The sequence below is a fragment of the Salmo trutta genome, chromosome 30 (assembly GCF_901001165.1).
Source record: "Salmo trutta chromosome 30, fSalTru1.1, whole genome shotgun sequence".
Taxonomy (NCBI): domain Eukaryota; kingdom Metazoa; phylum Chordata; class Actinopteri; order Salmoniformes; family Salmonidae; genus Salmo; species Salmo trutta.
This window is the reverse complement of record NC_042986.1, coordinates 24,861,879-24,869,879: the sequence shown is the minus strand read 5'-3', so window position 1 is coordinate 24,869,879 and position 8,001 is coordinate 24,861,879.

Here is an 8,001-nt window from a genome sequence, read left to right as displayed (position 1 = left end):
TCATCTCTATCCAAAACAGGGGATCTCTGCTGTAACGTGACATTTTCTAATGCTCCCATAGGCTCTCAGAAGGCGCCAGAACATTGAATGATGACTTTGCAGGCCATGGCTGAAAAACAGTAGCGCATTTGGATAGTGGTCGATCTGAGAACAATGAGACTGGGGGCGCGTGCACGAGAAGAGTCCATTTTACTTTCTCTGTCTTTGAACGAAAACAGGGTTTCCCAGTCGGAATATTATCGCTTTTTTATGAGAAAAATCGCATAAAAATTGATTTTAACAAATAGGGCTATCTTCTGTATACCATCCCTACCTTGTCACAACATAACTGATTGACTCAAATGAATTAAGAAGGAAAGAAATTCCCCAAATTAACTTTTAACAAGGCACACCTGTTAATTGAAATGCATTCCAGTTGACTACCTCATGAAACTGGTGAGAATGCCAAGAGTGTGCAAAGCTGTCATCAAGGCAAAGTGTGTCTACTTTGAAGAATCTCAAATATAGAATATATTTTGCTTTGTTTAGCACTTTTTTGGTTACTACATGATTCCATGTGTGTTATTTCATGTCTTCACTATTACTACAATGTAGAAAATAGTAAAAATAAAGGAAAACCCTGGAATGAGTAGGTGTGTCCAAACCTTTGACTGGTACTGTATAAGTGATTTTCTAACAACTCACGGCGATACAACCAGTATGAAATAATTTGCGGGATTAAATAATATTTGAATACTGAATTTGTGGTTCTGGTCGCCCGCTGCCCGCTGCAGCAGGAACCGTTCCGACTGCACCGCACACTTCTCTGTTGGGGTGCTGCGGTAATGCAGGGCTCTACACTGTAACTACCGCTGTAGCTACCATGTAAGTATGGGTTTCGGTACACGTGATGAAGTAGGACCAAATTATCAAATGATTCCCTTATATTTCCTGTTCAATTAAATCTAGTCCTACATCAACCTTGTAGTCCCCAGTTTGTCAAATTCTTGTTTGTTTACTATTCTTGTGGACACACAACAGGATGGCAACTATGTAAATACTGAAGCTTTGTTGTGCCGTGCCAGACCATGATGAGTGAAAACTAAATGCCTCATCATAAAACATTCGTGCAGTATATTCCCAGTAGTGGAACTCAAACTGATACAATTACATGTCAAACCAGCACCGAGTGCTCTTCTAAATGGTGACAGGACCATGGATGGCAGGAGCTAGAGTAGTCAGTCAGTTCTACCAGACTTCCACTAGAGGGAGTTTCTTGACCAAGACATCTTCACACCAGAGCTATGCGCTGACATCCAAGTATTCCAGAGTTTCTCCTCATTCTCCTCAGCAGACGTTAGAGTTCCACCAGTTGAACCCAGTGCAATTGTACAGCGTTGAAAAAAAATATAGTTTGTGTATCTGTATTTGATTATATCGGATCAACTTTCTGGTCCCATGCTCTTTGGTACGGTAGCATAGCAATGTGTCATCCATCGTTCTTTCTCGATCCTTATTCTACTAACACATAGAGCAGCACATAGGCTTATAGCTTACTCTCTTTCAACACACACACACACACACACACACACACACACACACACACACACACACACACACACACACACACACACACACACACACACACACACACAGTGTTGCTACCTACCCACAAGCCTCTGAGTGAGGGGACTGGCTTCCTGTCTTGTACTTCAGCCTGTCTGGGCAGCCTGCCCAAGCATTACTTCTCAGCTCCCACTGGGCACAGATGCCAGTTCAATGTCTAGTTCTGATTTACATTTGGTTGAGTTGTCAACTAAGGTGAATTCAATGTGAAATCAACCAAAAATGTCACCCTGTCATTGGATGTAGATTAATAGTTGAGTGAAAAAATTGCCAAATTCCCTTATGTTGATGACTTTTTGGAAATCCAGTCAGTTTTCCACGTTGATTCAACGTCATCATGTTGAATATTTGGCTAAAATGACGTGGAAACTGTTGATTCAACCGGTTTTTGCCCAGTGGGCTCTCTGTACCACTTTGATCCTTTATGCGCTCAGTGTTTGTGTACAGCACACTAACGGACGTTTTCTTCAGCATGATCAACACATTGTTGTAAAATAGCCTCTCTTGGGAAATGATTTGACTGGGTAAGACATTACGGGCTACTACAGTAAACATAAGATAATAGGAACCTACACAGGTGCATTTATACACTTTTTCTCAACTTTTTTCTCTAAACATTTACAGTGCGCACCTTATTGGATATCTATGTCTAATGCAATATGAAAACCCTAGTTAAGGAGAGGATCATCATAAATTGGTGGATTACATTTACCAAGATTCTAACAAGAGGAGCTCACTTCCAGGCAATTTGCATTATTTCAGGAGACATGATTGTTGTCATGCAGACAGTCAAGGCCCCCAATGGTCCCTAGACTCCCCACCAACCGTCCTCGTAGTTGAAAAGTTTCTGCACACATCCATATTATATTACATGGGTTTTAAACTGTATAGGCTGAACTGCCATTAACCATTCAGACTCTGCCACTCTCCTCCTAGTGGTTAGAATGCTATGGTATCCACTTCCAGTCCAGATTGACTCTAAGAGTCTTTAACCTTTAAGTCTTTATTGAAGACTCATCTCTTCAGTAGGTCCATTGATTGAGTCTAGTCTGGCCCAGAAGTGTGAAGGTGAACGGAGAGGCACTGGAGCAACGAAACGCCCTTGCTGTATCTGCCTGGCCGGTTCTCCTCTCTCCACTGGGATTCTCTGCCTCTACCCCTATTACGGGGGCTGAGTCACTGGCTTACTGGTGATCATCCATGCCGTCCCTAGGAGGGGTGCGTCACTTGAGTGGGTTAAGTCACTGACGTGATCTTCCTGTCCGGGTTGGCGCTCCCCCTTGGGTTGTGCCGTGGCGGAGATCTTCGTCGGCTATTCTCAGCCTTGTCTCAGGATGGTAGGTTGGTGGTTGAAAATATCCCTCTAGTGGTGTTGGGGCTGTGCTTTGGCAAAGTGGGTGGGGTTATATCCTGCCTGTTTGGCCCCGTCCGACGATAACCCCGGACAGGGCCAAACAGTGTCTCCTGACTCCTCCTGTCTCAGCGTCAAGTATTTATGCTGTAATAGTTTATGTGTCAGGGGGTTAGGGTCAGTCTGTTATATCTGGAATATTTCTCCTGTCTTATCCGGTGTCCTGTGTGAATTTAAGTATGCTCTCTCTAATTTTCTCTCTTTTTCTCTTTCTTTCTCTCTTTCTCTCTCTCGGAGGACCTGAGCCCAAGGACCATGCCTCAGGACTACCTGGCCGGATGACTCCTTGCTGTCCCCAGTCCACCTGGCTGTGCTGCTGCTCCAGTTTCAACTATTCTGCCTGCGACTATGGAACCCTGACCTGTTCACCGGACGTGCTACCTGTCCCAGACCTGCTGTTTTCAACTCTCTAGAGACAGCAGGAGTGGTCGAGATACTCTGAATGATCGGCTATGAAAAGCCAACTGACATTTACTCCTGAGGTGCTGACCTGTTGCACCCTCGACAACCACTGTGATTATTATTATTTGACCCTGCTGGTCATCTATGAACATTTGAACATCTTGGCCATGTTCTGTTATAATCTCCACCCAGCACAGCCAGAAGAGGACTGGTCACCCCTCAGAGCCTGGTTCCTCTAGATTTCTTCCTAGGTTCTGGCCTTTCTATGGAGTTTTTCCTAGCCACCGTGCTTCTACACCTGCATTGCTTGCTGTTTGGGGTTTTAGGCTGGGTTTCTGTACAGCACTTTGTGACATCAGCTGATGTAAGAAGGACTTTATAAATACATTTGATTTGATTTGAATATGGGTCAAAAAGTATTCAGGTGAAATATAGTAGTTAACAGATTCACCTCAAACGTCACCATGTTTTTTCTTTATCAGAAAGTGTTATACACAACATGCAGTGGGCCTAAGGCTACAGTGGCCAGCGAAACAGGGTCCTTGATTGAGATGACGAGGAAACAATGTGAAGACCCATACTCATGATATCCTGGATTTAGGAGAAACTGCTTTAGATTTCTGTTGGGTCCAAAGCTTGTCTGGGATTCCTTTAGCAGTTCAGGGTATCTCAAATTGTGGTATCTACTTGGCTAATAGCATTGGACGATTTCACACAAGCACATTTCAGAGAGTGCACACGACCCTAATACACAACTACTTCATGAAGTGCTAAAGAAGAGATCAAAGAGGAGTGTTTTGCCCACAGTCAGTCATATTTCTCCAATTACACTGTCGTTCTCTGAGGAAGAGGGGATGGTGTTTGTTTTTCTGACCCTCCCTAAATCCTCTTGGGCAAGAGAGGTATGCTCTTCTTGCTTTGCACTGCAGAAGGTTAGAATGATGTTGAAAAAAAGCCAGTGAAGAAAAAAGTGTCTGTGACACCTTTATTTTATGCTTTTCCTTTCTGAAGGGAATTGTTCCTTTCCAATCTCAACATATCCCCCCGCTTTCAACTTTAGATTACTTGTAAGGCGTTCATTTGATATTGATCATAGCGAGAGCAAAATTAGAATTGTGAGTGGTAAAACAAAACTCTCTAATTAGAGAACGTTAAATACTTGTATAGATTTAATGAATCGTTTAATTCGTAGATCAAATTAAAGAACATGGCCCATTAATCCATCTCCCACTCAGCATGAATGGAATACCCACTCTTTGCCAAATTGACTCTCTCATAGCGAAACACACACACACACACACGGACGTACAGGCCTAGCAGTGCACTCACACATTTACATTTTAGTCCTTTAGCAGATGCTCTTAACCAGAGCGACTTACACACACACACACACACACACACACACACACACACACACACACACACACACACACACACACACACACACACACACACACACACACACACACACACACACACACACACACACACACACACACACACACACACACACACACACACACACACACACAGGAGTTAGAGTAGTCAGTCAGTTCTACCAGACTTCCACTAGAGGGAGTTTCTTGACCAAGACATCTTCACACCAGAGCTATGCGCTGACATCCAAGTATTCCAGAGTTTCTCCTCATTCTCCTCAGCAGAAGTTAGAGTTCCACCAGTTGAACCCAGTGCAATTGTACAGCGTTGAAAAAATATATAGTTTGTGTATCTGTATTTGATTATATCGGATCAACTTTCTGGTCCCATGGTCTCTGGTAATCTATTATTTGGGTAACCTATCCAACTTTCAAAATGTTACTTCCTGCACCATTTATGAAATGATAATAGAAAGGATACAATAACTAAGATATTTTATAGACAGGGAATGTACTTGCATACAGGCCCTGTCCAGACATCCCTCCCATGCTCTCTGTGTATTCAGTAAACCACAGCCACCCCTCCACAGCGGTCACTGTGCCTTAAACCTAGACACCCTCTAGACCCCTGGAGCCTCTGTGCAGCTTGTACAGTCCTGAAAGATCAACCCCCCTCCCTCTCCTTCCGTCACCACCCCCTCTTCCCATACCCCCCCAACCCCACCCCCACCCCCTCCATCCTTCTACCTTCCCCAACCCCCACCCCCCCATCCTCACCAGGCAGCTATCCCCACTAGCCTGCATCGCAGCATTCCGTGGGCCCTACACACAGAGGCCTATTGTGTGCTCAGGGAGATGGAGGCAGCGTACAGTTAGAGAAAGAGATAAATAGAATGTCTAGAATGGACAGGCTTTTCTATCACAGGTTTAGTTCTATGGATGGACCTAGGCTACCAGTGTGGTGGCACAGTTGAATTGACCCGTTGTTGTAATTTAAGGTATAGAATAGTTGGCCTACATTGAGAAATGCAGCGGTGTGTATCAGTAAAACTGAACATTCCAAGTCCACAAAATGGTTGTCTAGTAGGCAAGCAGTTGAATGATGCTTTCAGTGCAGATTGCAGTTCTACATATTCCAGTTCTATGTTAGGTACTTCTGATTCCCCATCACCAGGATCACCTTTAAGATGCAGTGGACAGAGGCAGGAATTTCATATTCCCTTCGACCCCCTCTTCTCTTTCATTCCCAATCTCTCATTTTCTCCTACGATGTTTCTCTTGGAAATCTGCCACAGTCAACTGAGTTACCAACTTTGTAGTCTTTATCAACCTCCTGCTATGCTAATAGTAATGTGAGGATGTGGGTTGGAATCTGAGAGGAAGAAAAATCTATGAATAGCGTTGATGGGATATTAAGTGATCAAGGGATCTCAGAGTAGGTGGACCACCACATACAGGTGAAGTGGGAAGTTTACATACACTTAGGTTGGTGTCATTAAAACTTGTTTTTAACCACTCCACAAATTTGTTGTTAACAAACTATTGTTTTGGCAAGTCGGTTAGGACATCTACTTTGTGCATGACACAGGTAATTTTTCCAACAATTGTTTACAGACAGATTATTTCACTTATAATTCACAGTATCACAATTCCAGTGGGTCAGAAGTTTACATACACTAAGTTGACTGTGCCTTTAAACAGCTTGGAAAATTCCAGAAAATGATGTCATGGCTTTAGAAGATTCTGATAGGCTAATAGACATAATTTGAGCCAATTGTAGGTGTACCTGTGGATGTATTTCAAGGCTTACCTTCAAACTCAGTGCCTCTTTGCTTGACATCATGAGAACATCAAAAGAAATCAGCCAAGACCTCAGAAAACTAATTGTAGACCTCCAGAAGTCTGATTCATCCTTGGGAGCAATTTCCAAATGCCTGAAGGTACCACGTTCATCTGTACAAACAATAGTACGCAAGTATAAACACCATGGGACCACGCAGCTGTCATACCGCTCAGAAAGGAGACGCATTCTGTCTCCTAGAGATGAACGTACTTTGGTGCGAAAAGTGCAAATCAATCCCAGAACAACAGCAAAGGACCATGTGAAGATGCTGGAGGAAACGGATACAAAAGTATTTATATCCACAGTAAAACGAGTCCTATATCAACATAACCTGAAAGGCCGCTCAGCAAGGAAGAAGCCACTGCTCCAAAGGGAATTTTTACTAGGATTAAATGTCAGGAATTGTTAAAAACTGAGTTACAATGTATTTGGCTTGGATGCATGTAAACTTCCGACTTCAACTGTATATATGATTGAAAACAGCTGCATTTATCATAAAACCCTGCTATGAAGTAAGAAATGATCACTACCTCCATACCTTATCAGTTTTCCTAACAATTTACTATAATTATCAATTTACTATAATTATCAATTTACTATAATTATCTACAATTTCCAGAGTAATTACTGAATTACTACAAAGGTATAAGAGCAATTTAATGTATCATTTTGTATAATGAGATATATTGCAAGTATATTGCAAGTAAATCCATACCTTCAGGCTCTGATCAGGCCCTACACCCAAACAAGAGCACTGCGTTCATCCACCTCTGGCCTGCTGGCCCCCCTACCTCTGAGGAAGCACGGTTCCCGCTCAGCCCAGTCCAAACTGTTCGCTGCTCTGGCACCCCAATGGTGGAACAAGCTCCCTCACGACGCCAGGACAGCGGAGTCAATCACCACCTTCCGGAGACACCTGAAACCCCACCTCTTTAAGGAATACCTGGGATAGGATAAAGTAATCCTTCTAACCCCCCCCCCCCTAAAAGATTTAGATGCACTATTGTAAAGTGGTTGTTCCACTGGATATCATAAGGTGAATGCACCAATTTGTAAGTCGCTCTGGATAAGAGCGATAAAATTCCAGATAGGTTTATGTGAACTAGACTTTGCTGGGGTCATCGGCAAATTGGGCATCCATGATGGTCTTTTCAGAAAACAGCTAGTCTCTCTGACAGACATACAGCGCTAGCTGCTCGCTATAGTGGCTTCAAGAATAGACAAAAGCATGGTTAGAAATGAGGAAGGCATTGGACAATATGCTTCCTATGCTCTTATATAACAATTGATTTCCGATCAGCTCTCCGTTCCCTATTCCTAACCTTAACCAATATTCACTAAACAATAAAGCTGTCCCTGGATCA